General features: G+C 39.5%; 1 pseudogene; it reads right to left on the reverse strand.

The window, feature by feature from the left end:
- Positions 1 to 926: 926 nt before the first annotated feature.
- Positions 927 to 2890, reverse strand: LOC116895259 (annotated as a pseudogene).
- Between the last annotated feature and the right edge of the window lie 14671 nt (positions 2891 to 17561).

A 17561-nucleotide genomic window follows, 5' to 3' on the forward strand; every position in this document is an offset into this window, starting at 1 on the left:
GAGGCGTATGCCAGCAGGAAAGCACTGAACTGAGAACAGGACCCTGTTGAAGGAATCAGAGAAAGAACTGGAAGAGCTTGAAGGAGCTCGAGACCCCATATGTACAGCAATGCCAACCAACCAGAGCTTCCAGGACTAAGCCACTACCCAAAGACTATACATGGACTGACCCTGGACTCTGACCTCGTGAGGTTGCAAATGAATATCCTAGTAAGAGCACCAGTGGAAGGGGGAAGCCCTGGGTCCCTAAGACTGAACCCCTAGTGAACTAGACTGTTGGGGAGAGGGCAGCAATGGGGGAGGGTTGGGAGGGGAACACCCATAAGGAAGGGGGGGGGAGGGGATGTTTGTCCGAAACCGGAAAGGGAATAACACTCAAAATGTATATAAGAAATACTGTTATTAAATAAAAAAAAAAAAAACATAAAAGATTAATGTTCCAATTGCTTGTAGCTTCCCCAGTATCAATCAAGACTGTTTGTGGGGCACTTGGGAACTGGTTTTTTTTTTTTTTTTCTATGAATTTTATTTAATTTGAAATCCGGATTAGAGTGAAAGCAGTGGGAGTGAAGCTTTACAAATATTACATTATTTGTCATTGACATGGCTTTTACACTGACTGGATACAGAAAGAAAAAGACTAACATTAGAATTAAGGCAGTGACAACATGTGCAAATGCAGCACACCCCGTGACAGGCCTCAGTGGAAAACCACTCTGGTCAGTTGGTGTCTGACGTGGCTGCATGCAGGTGTCATTGCTTGGAAAGATAGGCCCTGAAAGCTTCTTTTTTTTTTTTTTTTTTTTCTTTTTTTTTTTTCGGGCTGGGGACTGAACCCAGGACCTTGCGCTTCCTAGGCAAGCGCTCTACCACTGAGCCAAATCCCCAACCCCAAGCTTCATTCTTTAAAGGGAAAAAAATCCCCCTCACTGGCCAATGATGGCCAGGAGCAGCTTCCTGTAATCTCCACTCGTGTCACTTGCAATCATCGTGCTTAAGGTCTTCTGATACATCTGTGTTGTAAAAATATAAAAATAAAAAAAAATATGGTTGTCTTTTACCTCGCTGGGTCTACACCTCGGTGCCCCAAGATATCTGCTAGATATCTTGGCGGAAACACAGCCCAGCCGCACACTTTCCTACACTTAAACCCTCACATAAAGGAACACACATCACAATAATCTTAGATCCAATTGGTAAGATATAATTGCCCACTTAAACATACAAAGCCCAGTACTATCCATCCCTTGAGAACATTAATAACAACCTGTAAATACACAGAGCGGAATCTTAACATCACCTGTCATCTCGTCCTGCCACGGCTTCTCCCCTCTCTCGGTCTCTCCTGTCTCTGTTCTAGTCTCCTCCTCTTCCTTCAAACTTCTCTCCCGCCCATCCTTCCTTCTCCTCCAATGACAGGCCTCCTTCTATCCTGTACCTGCCCCTCACCTGTACTTTACAAATTCAATGGAGAGGTGGTTCTGGTGAAGTCACCTGAGTCCTGAGTACCAGACTAGGCAGCTGTCCTTGGGGCAGTGGAATTAGCATCAAAATACAAATAACTCCAAGGCAAACCACAACACTTCTGGGTGAACAGCTGTTTATCTGAAAGAGGTCAATCTCACTCCGAGTGACCACAATCCTGACCAGGGTGGAGTCATCGGTTCCAGCGCCTTTCATGGAATAGTAGAGTCACTCAGTGAAGAAGGCAGGGCGGCTGAGGGCGCATTGCAGTATGGTCTTCAAACCGCTTTCAACATATCCGGAAAATTCCCGGCTCACACTGCTTAGCAAATTTCGATTAGCCATCCTGGAATAAGCCTCCTTGGTGGCTCTCTGCTGAGGGAAGCTCCTTGTGGCAAGGATCATGTTGAAACAGGATTCGTCTGTCCCTAGCCTCCCCTCCCCAGCCTGATAGAGGCGCTGGGCGTCTTCCTGGGCCATCTGCTGGTTTATACTCTGACTCTCGTCACGGTTTCCCTGGCACATGGACACGAGGACCCATTCAAAATGTCCTGAGGTATCCGATCTAATGTCCCTCTCGAGCTCACACCAAATTCTAATTGATAGCATCTAACAATGTCTTGGATTTCTTGACTTGTTCTTGTGCACAAAATCTCTATCAACACACGCTCTTGAGTTCTTGCTCCCTGCATCGCCTTCCATAAACTCCAGGCATCATAGTATGTAGGATTGATCCTTCCAGGGCAAGGATTAATTCTTCCATTTTTCCACTCAACTCTGACTTGAGATTTTTAATTAAATCTTTGCCATACATGGTCTTAAAATCTGTTTTAATTTGTTGCCTCTGGTCATTGGAACGGTTAGACACGACATCCACAATCGCTTGCTCATCAGTCTCAAACCCCTTTATTGCTTTGCGGAGAATTTTTGCATCTCTCATAGCATCGAGAGTTGGAGGCTGGGCAGATTGTTCCTTGGGTGCCCTGAGTCATCGAAGGCTGGCCAGAGTAGGGAGATTGTCCTCCGGGGTACTGAGACAGCATCTGCCCTCCAGGAAAGCCACCTGGGACTGGAACCTGGGCTGGTCCACCGCCGTAAGACTGTGCAGGTGGCTGTGGATAGCCAAAAAAGCCTGCTTCACCGGGTGGGGTCCCAAAGCCTTGGCCTCCAGGATAGGCTGGAGGACCCCCTGGATTTAGGGTTCCAGGATAGCCCCCAGCGACTGAATAACCTCCAGATGTGGGATAGCTTCCAGCTCCTGGGTAGCCACCACTAGGAGCTGGTGGGTAAGCACCTCCTCCCATTGGTGGAAAACCACTAGGGTACGGATACTGACCCAAAGTGGGGAAAGAGGACTCCTGACCTGCAGGAGGATATCCAGGGAAAGGTAGGTAGCCTGTCCGGGGGTAGCCTGGGTATGACATTCCCGTTAGAACACGCGCGGGATTCCACGACTACGGCTAGAAGGCCAGACCAGAAACTGGGAACTAGCTTTGTTTTGTTTTTCTAACAGACAATTGCAAGACTGAACATAATAGATAAATCAGTTCCTTCTGAAAATGTGAAAAAAAAAAAAGCTAGGTAGTCAAACTTAAATTGATATCATCTTGTTTAAGCATATTTTATTTCACTAAGAGAAATTTAATAGTAAGGACTTTTATTTTTTTTCCTCCATCTTTATTAACTTGAGTATTTCTTATTTACATTTCAATTGTTATTCCTCTTCCCAGTTTCTGTGCCAACATCCCCATAACCCCTCCTCCCACTCCCCTTCTATATGGGCTTCCCCTCCCCATCCTGTCCCCATTACCACACTCCCCCCAACAATCACTTTCACTGGGGGTTCAGTCTTGGCAGGACCAAGGGCTTCCCCTTCCACTGGTGCTCTTACTAGGCTATTCATTGCTACCTATGCGGTTGGAGCCCAGGGTCAGTCCATGTATAGTCTTTGGCTAGTGGCTTAGTCCCTGGAAGCTCTGGTTGGTTGGCATTGTTGTTCATATGGGGTCTCAGGCCCCTTCAAGGACTTTTATATACTCTATTACTAGGAAATCGTTTTTAAGTACAATTTAAAAATCATTGAAAATGTGATCCACATCATAGCCATACTTTTCCTCAAATTTGAGCTTCTCAGAGTGAAATGGGGTGGGGATTCGAATACCACAAAGACCCACAGCGTGCTTGCAGGCAGTGTGTCCCTGGGAGAATCACCTGCACTGGAGGAATTCGGGGCCAGAGCAGCACTGTTTCCACAGTACATGTGTCAGGTATTTGTTTGCTTGTTGACATTCTGAAAACAGCAAGATTACCAATTGTAGAAAATATTTTGTATGTTTTCTTTTTCACTGACTCAGAAAGTTTCTCAAAGTATCTGGTCACTGCGACTTCCTGTTAATAGAGATGAAAAACGTTCTTATATTTAACTGGTTACAAAACAAAAATAAAAGAAAAGGTCAATTTTGTCTTGCTGTTTCAGTGTGTTTAAAGAGTAGTTTCCATATTTGCAAGGCTCACTTCTGAGAGCTTGGAGATCAAGCTCCCTCTTCACTCTCTGGGGTGATAGTGCTGGCCTCATGTTTCCTCTTCAGGAGGGGGAAGGGTATTGAACATGGCTAACACTCTCAAGTACACAAGTATAATGACATAAAGTATTTATTTTTAGCTTTGGTATGCTGTTTAAATTATTAGCTGGTGCATTTCTTATGGTCTTTTGGATAGACATAGTAAACACTTCAGATGTAATGTGTAAATCCTTGCTAGTGCATGTCTACACAGTGAACTGCTATTCAAGGAGGATATTCTTCCACATAACAATTTAAAAACTATTAAATGCTGTTATCAGATATGGATTATGCAATGACTTGTTGAGAGGTGGATTAAACAGGGCTGCTTGATCAGTTAGCTTCCAATATAGCTTTGTATCCAGAAGCTCTGACTAGTGGAGATGAGAAAGATTTCAAAACCTGTCTGCCTATATTTACCAGCAATCTAGGCTTGTGATCAGAATGAATAATCCCAAGAAACTACTTGATCAAGTTTTTTTTTTTTGTCCTGGATTTGAGATGTGCATTCTTCCTTTAAGACTGTTGATGTATGAGTGTGAAGAAGTTACAGAAACAATGCTTAGATTTTCACTGTAACTTTCCCTTTGGCCACATTGTAGAGTTTCAGATTGTCCACTGATAGTGCTTCTTTAGTAAGGATGTGTTAAAATATAGCAGTCTTTTTAAAAGATTATGCAGTTCTCTATTTATTGTGCCATGCCTGGTTCTATGCGCAGCCGGTTAAACAAGTTTCATATGTATTTTTCCAGTGTTAAATCTCATCCCTTTGCCCTTTGGAAACTTCCATCTTGAACAATGAATAGAAGAGGTTATATAAATTGCCTCCTTATCCTTAAGATTTCACTATATGTTAACAGTAATGTATAACTATTACAATCTATGAAAAATAAAAAAGTGTATTTGAATTATAAAAAACTTGCTTATAGCATTCAACAAATTTCCTACTTCAAATTTCCATAGTCTTCCACATTGTTCCAATAAATAGCATGTTCAGGTCTGTCAGACAGTACCCCATTCTCAGTGTCAACTTTTGACTAAATAACTTTTCTATCGGGGTGGGGACAAAAAATAACTTTTCTATGGTTGTGAAGAGACATCATAAAGGAAACATATAGAAGAAAGCATTGTCTGATGCTTACAGTTTCAGAGGGTGAGTTCATAATCATCAGGTAATGGAGCATGGCCAGCAGGCAAGTGGGAAATTGCTGAAGCAGTAACTGAGAGCTTATATTTGATCTAAAAGCAGGACACATAGAGAAGATCCAACTGGAAATGATAGATTTGAAACCTCAAAGCCTACCCACCCCAATAACATCCTGTTTTCAAGGAAGCTACACCTCCTAACATTTCCCAAACAATTCCACCAACTCTAATACCAGGACTCATTTTCATTTAAATTAACATGTCCCTATATATAAAAACATGAGTTCAATCCCAGAGACCCATATGATTAAGAGAACCAATTGCTACACTTCTCTTCTGATCTCCTCATGTTCATTATGACACAAAAAGAGCTCTTCCTCCTGCCAATAAAGAAAACATAATAATATTTAAAGTGTATACAATATGACCTATTACAAATTATTTTCTGAATAATTCAAAGCATATTAAAAGGCAAAATTTAGGAAATATATTTCTGATTTTAAAATTTATTGCAAATCTAAAATAATGAAGTTGTTAACATACTAGGATATAGAGATGCATATTAACTGGAAGAAATTAGTAAGAAAATAAGGAATGGAATGAGACGAGTGAGAGGGAGAGAGAGAGAGAGAGAGAGAGAGAGAGAGAGAGAGAGAGAGAGTGAGAGAGAGAGAGAACCAAGAGCTGGAGAGAGACAGCGGAGTTCTTGCACTGAGAGAGAGAGAGAGAGAGAGAGAGAGAGAGAGAGAGAGAGAGAGAGAGAGAGACAGAGAGAGAGAGACAGAGAGAGAGAGACAGAGAGAGAGAGAGAGAGAGAGAGAGAGAGAGAGAGAGAGAGAGAGCAGAGAGAGAGAGAGAGACAGAGAGAGAGAGAGAGAGAGAGAGAGAGAGAGAGAGAGAGAGATCCTCACATACATGGTTGAATAAATGACTCTCAATCAGAGTGCTAAGGGAATTCAATGGGGGACACAGTTTTCTCAGCAGAATTATAAAAATTAGCTATCTACTTGCTCAAAAATGAAGCTGGTACATCAAAGCACACACAGGATGACTCTGTATCAAAGGACTAAAACTAAGAACAAATCACAAGAGGAAACCTTGCAACATCGGATTTGGCAATGACTACCTAAACTGGATACCAAAACTCTTTTCTATATAAAAGACTGTTACTCAATAGCTCAGTAAACACAATTAAAGCAAAGCTTTGAGGTAGGACTTAAACATGTGTAAATCAGACTTCTGAGAGTGTGGCACTATAAACAGTATAAAACAAACTCTTCAACTCTCCCACAAAAGAATGAACAACTAAATTTATTCAAGAAGGAGGTTTAATACGTATTTTCCCAAAGAAGATAAAAAATAATTACTAATTATTTGAATGGCTTATAATTGCTGTTAGGTAAGTGTAAATATACCCAGATGACACTTCAAATGAGACTGTGTATTGTAAACAGCAGAGATTGAGAGTTGGTAATAAGTGTGCAGAGGAATTAGGATCCTTACTCAAAGTAGGGAACACGAAATGCAATGATGATTATGAAAACAGCCTTATGTCTCCTAACATACACCAGCAATCTCAAGAGAAGCAGAAAGTCTAGCACCTTGGGAAGGAATTTGTTTACCCATTTGCAGTTGCATTGTTTACACTAGCCAAAAGGCTTATGTAATTCAATGTCCATTAATTTAGGGTGTTATTAAAAGTCCTGGTGGATATACACAATGTAATATTAAATTGTCTTGAAAGAGAGTATTATGTTAATACATGGAACAAATATTAATATATTGTGTTAAATATAATAAACCAATGACCAAAAGACTGATTGTGTTTTTCTAATCTGCTGAGATGTTGAGGTTAATAAGTCTCATCTATAGCACTCTATTACTCTTTGTACCCAGGCAAGAAATGTTCAGTTTCAGTAATTAGATAGAGAGAGTAATAGAGTTATTAATGAGTGAGCATACAATTTAAGCTTTGCAGATTATATTCTGCAGATTGAATATAGAGCAATGAAATTGTACTCAACACATAGAGGTAAATTATCCAAATTTATCTCGATTTTAAATTTTCTGTGGTGTGTTTGATATTTTTGGAAAAATAATGCTAATTATAACTACTTAGAAATGTTGAAAGTACCTGCATATGCCATATTAATACCGTACCACTAACATCACCCAGATAAAAAATTATTTTTTTATTACATTTGTCTGTCTGTCTGTCTAGTATATTGTGCTTATGAGTATGAACGCCTACATGGTACAGCATGTATGTGGACATCAAAGGACAATTTTCAGGAGTTTGTTCTTTTCACCATATAGATCCAGGTATACGAGTCAGGTTGTCAGGCTTAGGATGAAGTATCTTTATCCACTGAGCCTTCTTGATTGCCCCAAATAACATAACTTTAGGGAGCAAGTGAGACAGTTCAGTGCTTAAGATCATTTGCTGCTCTTGCAGAAGACCTGCATTCGACCAGGACCCACATGATGATTCACAAATTGTGAATGACAACAGTACCAGGGCTCCAACTCATTCTTCTCGCCTCTATAGACACCTGCCCTCAAGTGATATGTATGCATATAATTAGTGGCATGTATACATTAAAATAAAGATTTTTAAAAAGTTATAGATTTAAAGATGCTACATATAAATTCTAACTGATTTTTCTTTTACACTACAAAATAATTGTTTTATTGTTCATGAATATTTCAAGGGTTTATGCTTGGTGCATTGTTGGATCACATAGGATCACATCATTGGGTCAGTTTAAATTGTTTCTAGTTCTGATTCAACAAATTTCTCTTATAATCAACAAGAAGGAAATTTGCCTGCAAATGACATAATTACAACAAAGGGAGCCCCTGAAAAGACAATAGTTGACTGACCACGATGGCTATAGAGATCTGACACATATGCCAGATGATCTCACACTCAGGTATTAAATTCCAGTTACCTGTAGCAAGCTGGGTGTTCATGTATTACTTATGCAGGTCATCTGAAGACTTGGGTGTTGTCCTGCACACTGACAGAGGTGTGGACCAGCTGGTATTTCAGTCCATTGTCATCCTCAAAATTGGAAGTTGAGCTGAGCAGACCTTCCCCTGAATCCAGAAATCAATTCCTGACCTCCCCATGTTACTAAGCTCTTTGAAACAACCTGACCAGAAGAACAGATATCACAGCTGGTGAGACGGTGGCAGATTTTTAGCGATGTTGCCCCAATGCCTCACACTAGGAGTCTCAGAGTGCAAGTCATTATTAGGTGACATGAGTCATTAGGAATAGCTATTAATATTATGAAATGTTCTGTTAATGTTAGTTAGAGGATTTAAGAGTCTTAAAACAATCAACATATGAAACATTCTGTGAATTAATGAAAATAAAATACAAAGGCCAGGATGGTAGTCCTAGCTTTATTGTAGCCATATGGATAATAAAAAAAAAATCAGAAGGACAGATGCGAACACACCTAGCAGGGTAAAGTGCATAGCATGTGTTGCGGGGAAATAGATTTATTACAAAGTATAGAAAATAAAGTGATCAATTACGATAATTTCTTAGGGAAAGTGAAAAATACCCAATGTACAGGTAAAGCAAAAGGCCAGAGCTCCTTTAAACTGTTTGAAGTCCCTACTATACCTCAGACATGTAATACTACAAAGAGTAGTTTATTTGAACATGTACTAGAATAGAATAAAGATATTCAAATAATCTGGGTATTTTCTGAGAAGAGTCCTGTCACTTGTACATAACAGTCTCTGAAAAAAAGTAGATATGAAGAGATGCATAGATAACTAGATTAATAAATATAAGCCAAGAGATAGTTGCCAGATGACAGAAAGACAAAAAGAAAGATATATGGAGCCATATGTCTCACATTTTCTTGATGCTTATCGTGCTCATGTGCCTTGAACATTGTTCCAACATCTTAGTCCTTTATTCCCAAAGACCTTTTGCTTTACCTGACTCATTCTAGCTTGTGTTTACAATCTCCCTGAGTTTGTTCAGTTTTAGGGAACAACACAGTGTGACTCTACAACTCTCTTGTACTGGACTATATCTTAACTATTTTCATTGAAATGCTAAAATTGACTAAATCTAATCCCTCCTTCCATAAGCAACTTATACAACAGAACAAAAAATGGGAGGCAGGGGGAAAAGACATTACAGATGCCTAAAAACAACAGGTCAAAACCATCCCATTAGTAAGAATTCTTGCTCTTGACCAGGTCATGGAAGGATGTGTCTCATTTGCCTCACATGGATAAATATGCCTGCAATCTGCCACAGAATTTTCTCTCTTCTCTTATCATCTGTGTACATCATCCCCTCCATCTATATGAAGCCCTAAACCGCAAACCTCAGACTAGTACAGACAACAAAGATATGTGTTCTATTTGTTTTACTATTTTCTCACTTCTTATACTACCATGTCACCCTAATCCAGAAATTGGCATTTGAAAACAAGCATATGAGAGATGGAGAGATGGTGCAGTGGTTAAGAGTGCTAGGACCAGGGTTTGAATCCTAACACAGTAACAGCTTGGAACTCCAGCCCCAGTGGATCTGACAACCTTTTCCAGCATCTGCTGATATTTGCATGCATATCCACACTTTCACACAGATATAAACAAAACATAAACCTACAACTTACATCTGTAAAAACAAAGGGATGGGTTCCCTTCTGCAGCATGCTTGCTCAGAGGAATAGAGGGGACATCCATAGCCTATGGGCAGGACGATACAAAATTCATGAAGCAGTCCTCCTAAAAAATGTAAAACCATCTGACAACTGAAACTCTTTTTTTTCCAGAAGGAAATGTTGTCTTTTAATTATTAGTAGTATATATTAATTTTACAGAAATGGTGTTCTCATAAAATGTTCATACATAAGAAGTATAACTACTGAGGACATAGCTACAATTGTTATTTTATTTTTTGTGTGCACCTGTCTGGTGTACAGTGAGTGAGCATGTACCTGATGGGTGCATGTCTGAGGCAGGTACATGAGGAGGACGGGAGTTACGTCAGGATGTATAGTCTTGTTCTCTCTGCATCTTTTTATTTGAGACATGGTTTCTCATAGAACCCAAAGCTCCCTATTTCAGGCAATTCAACCTAACTAGTCTTAGATCTTCTGAAATCACCCAGTATCTATACCATTCCACTTGGATTACAGGCATGTTCTGTGCATCTGATGTTTTGTCATTTCTAGAGATCCAAATTGCACATCAAGTATTTTACCCACTGAACTGTCTCTTCAGCTTTTCAATTATTTTCTTTTTTCTTTTTTTCTTTTTTCTTTTTTCTCAATTATTTTTCTTAAAGAAAAGTTTCATCTCTATTTATTCAGAAAGCCAGAGGAAACATCTATTAAGAATCTGTCATAATTCATTTTCTCTCATAGGATCTGTTATTATTTTTAATACTTCACTAACTTTAATAGTGCTCAGCTAATTTTCATTAACACTTCAATAGTATAGTTAAAGGGGGAAATATGAAGGCCCAAAATATTTCAAAACACAGCCTTAGCTGGTCGCCTAAAAGGCCCAGGTCTTTCATCTTAGATTTTGCCTCTGTAGATGTTTAGTCATATGATGCAGCCATATGATTTGGCATAGTAGTGTAGATAGCTATGTAAGTGACTGGCTTGAATACTGCAGTCTCATGCTATAGGCAGTAAATGAGATATACTGAGAAATGATTAGTTCCTAAGGTTGATACCCTTTAAGTATGTGAAATTGAGGATGACATGAATCTATTTCCTCCTCACACCTTGCCTAAACCATAGTCCAGGCTTAAGCATCCTTGAAACAATGGGCCAAACCTGGTGAAGAATATTTTGTCATCACCAGTCATAAGACAATGTGGGTGTCAGGATACAGGGCCATTCATGCTCAGCCACTGTCTCACAGGTCAGGGCAGAGCCCAGGATCAGCATAAAAGGGCTGAGGGACAAGATACTGCCATCTACTTCTCCTGAGGTGTTCACAGATCTTGAAGTACCTGTCATCTTGGTAAGTGTCCCCTGGGGGCAATAGCATGGCTTGTACCAAAGGGAAGCTGAGATGAGAGATGGTGGAAAGACTAGTTGGGCCACAGAGCCTTCAGGCTATTCTTACAGAAGATATAGGGTAGACAAGAATGATGGGTAAAAGGGCACTTTCACAGCAATGTGAGGCATGAGTAGACAGGGTCCATATAACAAAGGGCTCTGCAGATCACAAGCTTCTCTTTAGAGTGAATCTGTCATAACGGGGACCCTGAAGCACAGCCGGTCATTCACCTTAAACAAGCTTCAAAGGGTTACTTTGAAATTTATCCTTGACCCCGAATGTAAAGGAAGCAACAGAGGGAGGCAGAATAGGGTAGTAGATGTTTCTTTGAACTTGAAAAACCCAGAGAAAGTCTGGGATTATTCACACACTTCCAGACATGACCGGAATACTACCAGCCTTACCATGGTGGTGCTATCCTGTAGAACAGGTGGTGAATTTAGAATATGGGAAGGCTTTACAGAGAAGAGTGGCAGGGATTCATGGTCCTAGTCTAGGAAATATGGATCTTTCAGACATTTCATTGAGGGAATCACTTTACCAATCCAATAGACCCAAATCCTTTACAGTAGTGACTTACATAGTAAAACCAGCTTGGAAGTTATGAAAGAGAATGATTGGACTTTGTTGTAAAATAAATTTTTTTTCTGGAAGTGATGCTTTAATCTGGAGGTTTCAGTCTGAAGACAAATTTGGAATGGTTTGCTCTGCCACATTTAAGTTTGTGGTTCTGAGCCGTTCAAGAGAACATTAGCTTGTCATTCTCTGCTGGACAGCACATGTCAGTTCTTACCTGACTTAAATAAGTTTTTGATGTTACCAAGACATGATAATGAGGATGTGAGAGGATGAGTGCATTAGAACTGAAATTACTAGAGATGGTGTTTCTATGATTATCATAGATGCTAAGCATGCGGGGTACGGTGACTGGACAGTCATGGTTCTGACTTCTTGACTCTCCTACAGCTCCGGAGCACTCATCAGTTGAGATGTCCTGCCAGCAGAGCCAACAGCAGTGCCAGCCCCCTCCCAAGTGTACCCCAAAATGCCCTCCCAAGTGTCAGACCCCTAAGTGTCCCCCAAAATGCCCCCCAAAGTGTCCTCCCAAGTGCCCCCCTGTGTCTTCCTGCTGTAGCCTGGGTTCTGGGAGCTGCTGCAGCTCTGGTAGCTGCTGTGGCTCCAGTTCTGGTGGCTGCTGCAGCTCTGGGGGTGGAGGCTGTTGCCTGAGCCACCACAGACCCCGCAGATCTCTCCGTCGCCATCGCCATAGCTCTGGATGCTGTAGCAGTGGTGGCAGCAGTGGCTGCTGTGGCAGCAGCAGCGGCTGCTGTGGCAGCAGTGGTGGCAGCAGTGGATGCTGTGGCAGCAGTGGTGGCAGCAGTAGCTGCTGTGGCAGCAGTGGCAGTAACCAACAGTCTGGGGGCTGCTGCTGACCAGTGCCATGAAGATCTTAAACATGCTATGCAGAGGAAGCCATGTTTAGAAGACCAGCCAATGCTTTCTGTTCTTGTGTTCTTCATGTCCTTGTCTGTGAACTGCTGAAATTCTGTATCAGGTTCTGAAATTGTCCCAGTGACCTACTCTTTCTTCTTCAGTATTTTGTGAAAATAAAGTCTTCTTTATTGAGTCTACCAAAACTCTTGTTTATCTTGGCCAGGACCACTGTCACATATTAGTTTTAACATCTGGGAATCAGTAGTGCCTTGAATTGAATAGAAGCTGATATTAGTTGGGTGAGTCATATAGCCAGTGTATAGATCGCTCCACATAGTATAGGTAGTAAAGTGTCTGTCATCCTTTACTGTGCACAAATGAGGCCAATCCAACTGTCATGTTCAGCTTAGGCTAGTTTACTTTTTTGGCTACGTAGGTGTTTTCTCTGGTGTCCCTAACTACTAACTAAAAAGTACGTATTTTAAAAGTAAGTGCTGTGGTATTCTAACATCTCACATGAATCAAGAACTGGAAGAAGCAAGAAACTAATCATCTTGGCAACAAAACAAAGAGAAGAAAAGCACACAAACATAACCTCATATCCAAATATGAATATAACAGGAAGCAATAATCACTATTCCTTAATATCTCTCAACATCAATGGCCTCGACTCCCCAATAAAAAGACATAGATTAACAAACTGGATACCCAACGAGGACCCTGCATTCTGCTGCCTACAGGAAACACACCTCAGAGACAAAGACAGACACTACCTCAGAGTGAAAGGCTGGAAAACAACTTTCAAAGCAAATGGTCGGAAGAAGCAAGCTGGAGTAGCCATTCTAATATCAAATAAAATCAATTTTCAACTAAAATTCATCAAAAAAGATAAGGAAGGACACTTCATATTCATCAAAGGAAAAATCCACCAAGAAGAACTGATCAATATCAGGTGCTCTTCATTGTCTTAAAATGTAGACAGGCCCAGTGCCCCTTATGCAACAAAGAAAGGACCTAACAATAAGAATGAAGGCAAACATAATTATTAGAAGAACATATAATGGCAAAACTTTGAAATACTGGAATTTTCTACTTCTGTGAAATTATAGCACAGTACCAAAACTGAAAGTAGATTGCATGAACTACATTAATGGTAAATTTTTCTATGAATGACTGAACAAAGCCCATACGTCAAAAAGACAATTTTTGGTATCAGTATATCTGACAGCAAGAGATTATTCATTGTGTAATAAACACTTTCAACTTATCAACATATAAATGAACAATCTGATTTAAAACTTAGAAAAGACTCCATATACATATGTTAAAAATAATAGAGAGACACTGTCCCATAAACACAGGTCAAGTTGCTCAATATGACTATTAGACAAATAAAATCCATATAAGTTATAACTTCAGAGCCAAGAGGGTGGCCACAATGAACACAACACAGAGTGACATCTCGTGAGGAGTATGCAGAGAAATTGGTACCTCTGTGCATTGTTTGGGATGTATATGAATATGAAAAACACTTTCCTCAAAATTAACAGGATTGAACTATAGGTCATACCTCTATCTCTTTATCTGTCTTTCATTTATGAGTCTATCTACATGTATATGTGTATATGTATCTCTCTTTATATGCATGTAACATATGCATTGAAAACAAATATTGGGTTAAAAGTTTTCTGGGTGGGTTTATGTCTCTTTTCTTTTCTTTTTCTTTTCTTTTTTTTTTTTTTTTTTTCCGGAGCTGGGGACCGAACTCAGGGCCTTGCGCATGCTAGGCAAGCGCTCTACCACTGAGCTAAATCCCCAACCCCCATTATGTCTCTTTTCTTATATTAAAAGTCTACCCTGGCTACAGGGATGGCTACTTCAGTTTTCATATTCCCAGCTGCTAGGAGTCTCAGTAAGGGTCACCCCCATATACCCTGGGACTCTCCCTAGTCCCAGGTCCCCTGCTAGTTCCTGAAGTTCCCCCACCTATTTCTATTCTCTCTTCTAGCCCTCTCTCTATATGCTCTTCCCATAGTTTATCCCCATTCCCATTCTCTTTCCTTGACCCTGCCAACCCAGGTCCCTTCCTTCATCTACCTCTGATATTTTTTTCCCTTTCTGATTGAGATTCACTCATCCTCTCTATTACTTAGGTTTTTTGGGGTCTGTGGATTTTAGCATGGTTATCCTGTATTTTATGACTAATGCCCACTTATAAGTGAATGCATATCATGTATGTTTTTCTGGGTCAGAGTTACCTTACCCAGGAAGATATTTTCTAATTCTGTACATTTTCCTGAAAAATTCATAATGTCTTTGTTTTTAATAGTGGAATAACATTCCATTGTGTAGATGTAGCACATTTTCTTTATTCATTGTTTGGTTAAGGGGCATCTACATTGTTTCGACTTTCTGGGGATTACTAATAAACCTGCTATGAACATAGTTGAGCAAGTGTCCTTGTAGTATAGTGGGGCATTTTTGGGTATCTTCCCAAAAGCGATATAACTGGGTCTTAGGGTAGAACTATTTCCAATTTTATGAGAAACAACCAAATTAATTTTAAAAGTGGTTTTACAAGTTTGCATTCCCAGTAGCAGTGGAGGAGGGTTGCCATTGCTCCACATCCTCACCAGCGTGTGCTGTCACTTGAGTTTTTGACGTTAGCCATTCTTATAGGCGTAAGATGCAATCTCAGTCATTTCCATTTACACTTCCTTGATGACTAAGGATTTGAACATTTCTTCAAGTGAGTCTCAGTCATTTGAGATTTCTCTATTGAGAATTCCCTTTAAGCTCTATTTGGATTATTGGTATCTGACTTAGTCTTTACATACTTTGGTTCTTAGCCCTCTATTGGATGGAGGATTGGTGAAGACTTTGTACCATTCTGAAGGCTGTGGTTTTGTTCTACTGATGGTGTCCTCAGTCTTGCAAAAGCTTTTTAGTTTCATGAAGTCTTGTTTATTAATTGTTGGTCTTTGTGCCTGATCTATGGGAAGCTGTTCAGGAGGCCGTCTCCTCTACCAGTGAGTTCAAGAAAGGTTCCCATTATCACTTCTATTTGTTTAATGTGTCTGATTTTATGTAGAAGTCTTTGATTCACTCATACTTGAGTTTTGTGGGTGATACACACTGATCTATTTGCATTATCCTACATGTATATATCAAGTTAAGCAAGAACAGTTTTTTAAAGACATCCTCCCTTTTCCATTGCATGGTTTTGGATTCTTTGTCAAAAATCAAGTGTTTATAGGTGAGTGGGTTTATTTCAGGGTCTTTGACTCAATTCCATTGATCAACTTGTCTATCACTATACAAATACTATGCTTTTTAATAATATTGCTCTGTAGCATAACTTGAATTCAGGCGCAGTGATACTATCAGAAGTTCTTTTATTTCACAGGATTGTTTCAGTTATCCAAGTTTTTTCTTTTTCATATGCAATTTAGAATTGCTCTTTCAAGGTCTGTAAAGAATTGTGTTGGAGTTCTAAGGGAAATTGCATTGAATCTGTAGATTGCTTTTGATACGATGGTCATTTATACTATGTTAATGTTACTGATCTATGAGCATGAGAAACTTTCATTTAATATCTACTTCAATTTTGATCTACAGAGATTTGAAGTTTTTGTCATACAGGTATTTTATTTGTTTAGGTAGAGTTATACCAAGATACATTATATTATTTGTGGCTTTTGTAAAGGGTGTTGTTTCTCTAATTTCGTTCTCAGCCTGTTTATAGTTTGTATTGAGGAGGGCTACTGATTTTTTTATTCCAGCCACTTTGCTAAAGGCATTTATAAGGTGTAAGAATTCTCTGGTAGAATTTTCAGGTTAGCTATATATACTATCATATCATCTGTAAATAGTGAGATTTTGAATTATTTCTTTCCAATTTATATCACCTTGATCTCCTTTAATTATGTTACTGATCTAGCTATAACTTGAAGTACTATGCTGAGTAGATATAGCCAGTGGATAGCCCCACCTTGTCTATAATATTAGTGGAATTGTTTTAATTTTTTCTCTATCTAATTTGGTGCTGGCTATTAACCTGCTGCATATTGCCTTTACTATGTCTGGGAATACATCTTGTCTCCTTGATCTTTCCAAGACTTTAAAAATGGAATGGTGGTAAATTTTCTCAAAGGCTTTTTTAGCATCTGGTGAGATGATCATGTTTTCCCAACAGCTGTCTCTATGCTCTACTTGAGACAGTTCTCCAAGTGGTTGTCTTTTGCTATTCTAAAAAAATAATTCTCTGGATAACTCATCTCCTGCAGATCATAAGCCCAATCTTTTATTTTACATATGAATCCAGTCATTTACTTCAGGTTTCCTTTTGATTATCCTGTGAATCTGCGTCCCTTGTCCCTAGCCCCTTAATTCTTAGGCAGCAAGCACACATTTTCTTTTAACATTGCAAATGAATTCAGAAATCTGTCTATCTCTGCTAAACATAGATGATAAGCTAGCTGGTGGGACCCTGTCCTGAAATTATCATTTCTACCGCTCATTGGGTTTAACCTTTCTGTGTTTCAGCCTGAGTTTGAACTCAGGAATCTTTCTGCTTTTGTATCTGTCTGCTTTTCTGTCTTTCTGACAAGTTAGCTCATTAATGCAGCCACCTTTGTTTCTTTATCTTTGTGAGCCCCTCATATAATTCATATGCATTCTTATTTTTTTGCATACTTGAGAAATTATTTATTTTTGAACTCATGTTTTTAGAGATATTTTCCACAGTGTTATGGGCTGTCCTGAAGGTCCCAGGATATACTATTTTGTTGAGACATTAGCCATAACTTCACCTCTTTGACTCCTGCTGTCTTATTATCATGGAGTCTTTAACACCAACAGGAAGGACATTCCTTAAAGGAGGAATATAAAATATGTACATTA

Source organism: Rattus rattus, chromosome 3 (genome assembly GCF_011064425.1).
Source record: "Rattus rattus isolate New Zealand chromosome 3, Rrattus_CSIRO_v1, whole genome shotgun sequence".
Taxonomy (NCBI): Eukaryota; Metazoa; Chordata; class Mammalia; order Rodentia; family Muridae; genus Rattus; species Rattus rattus.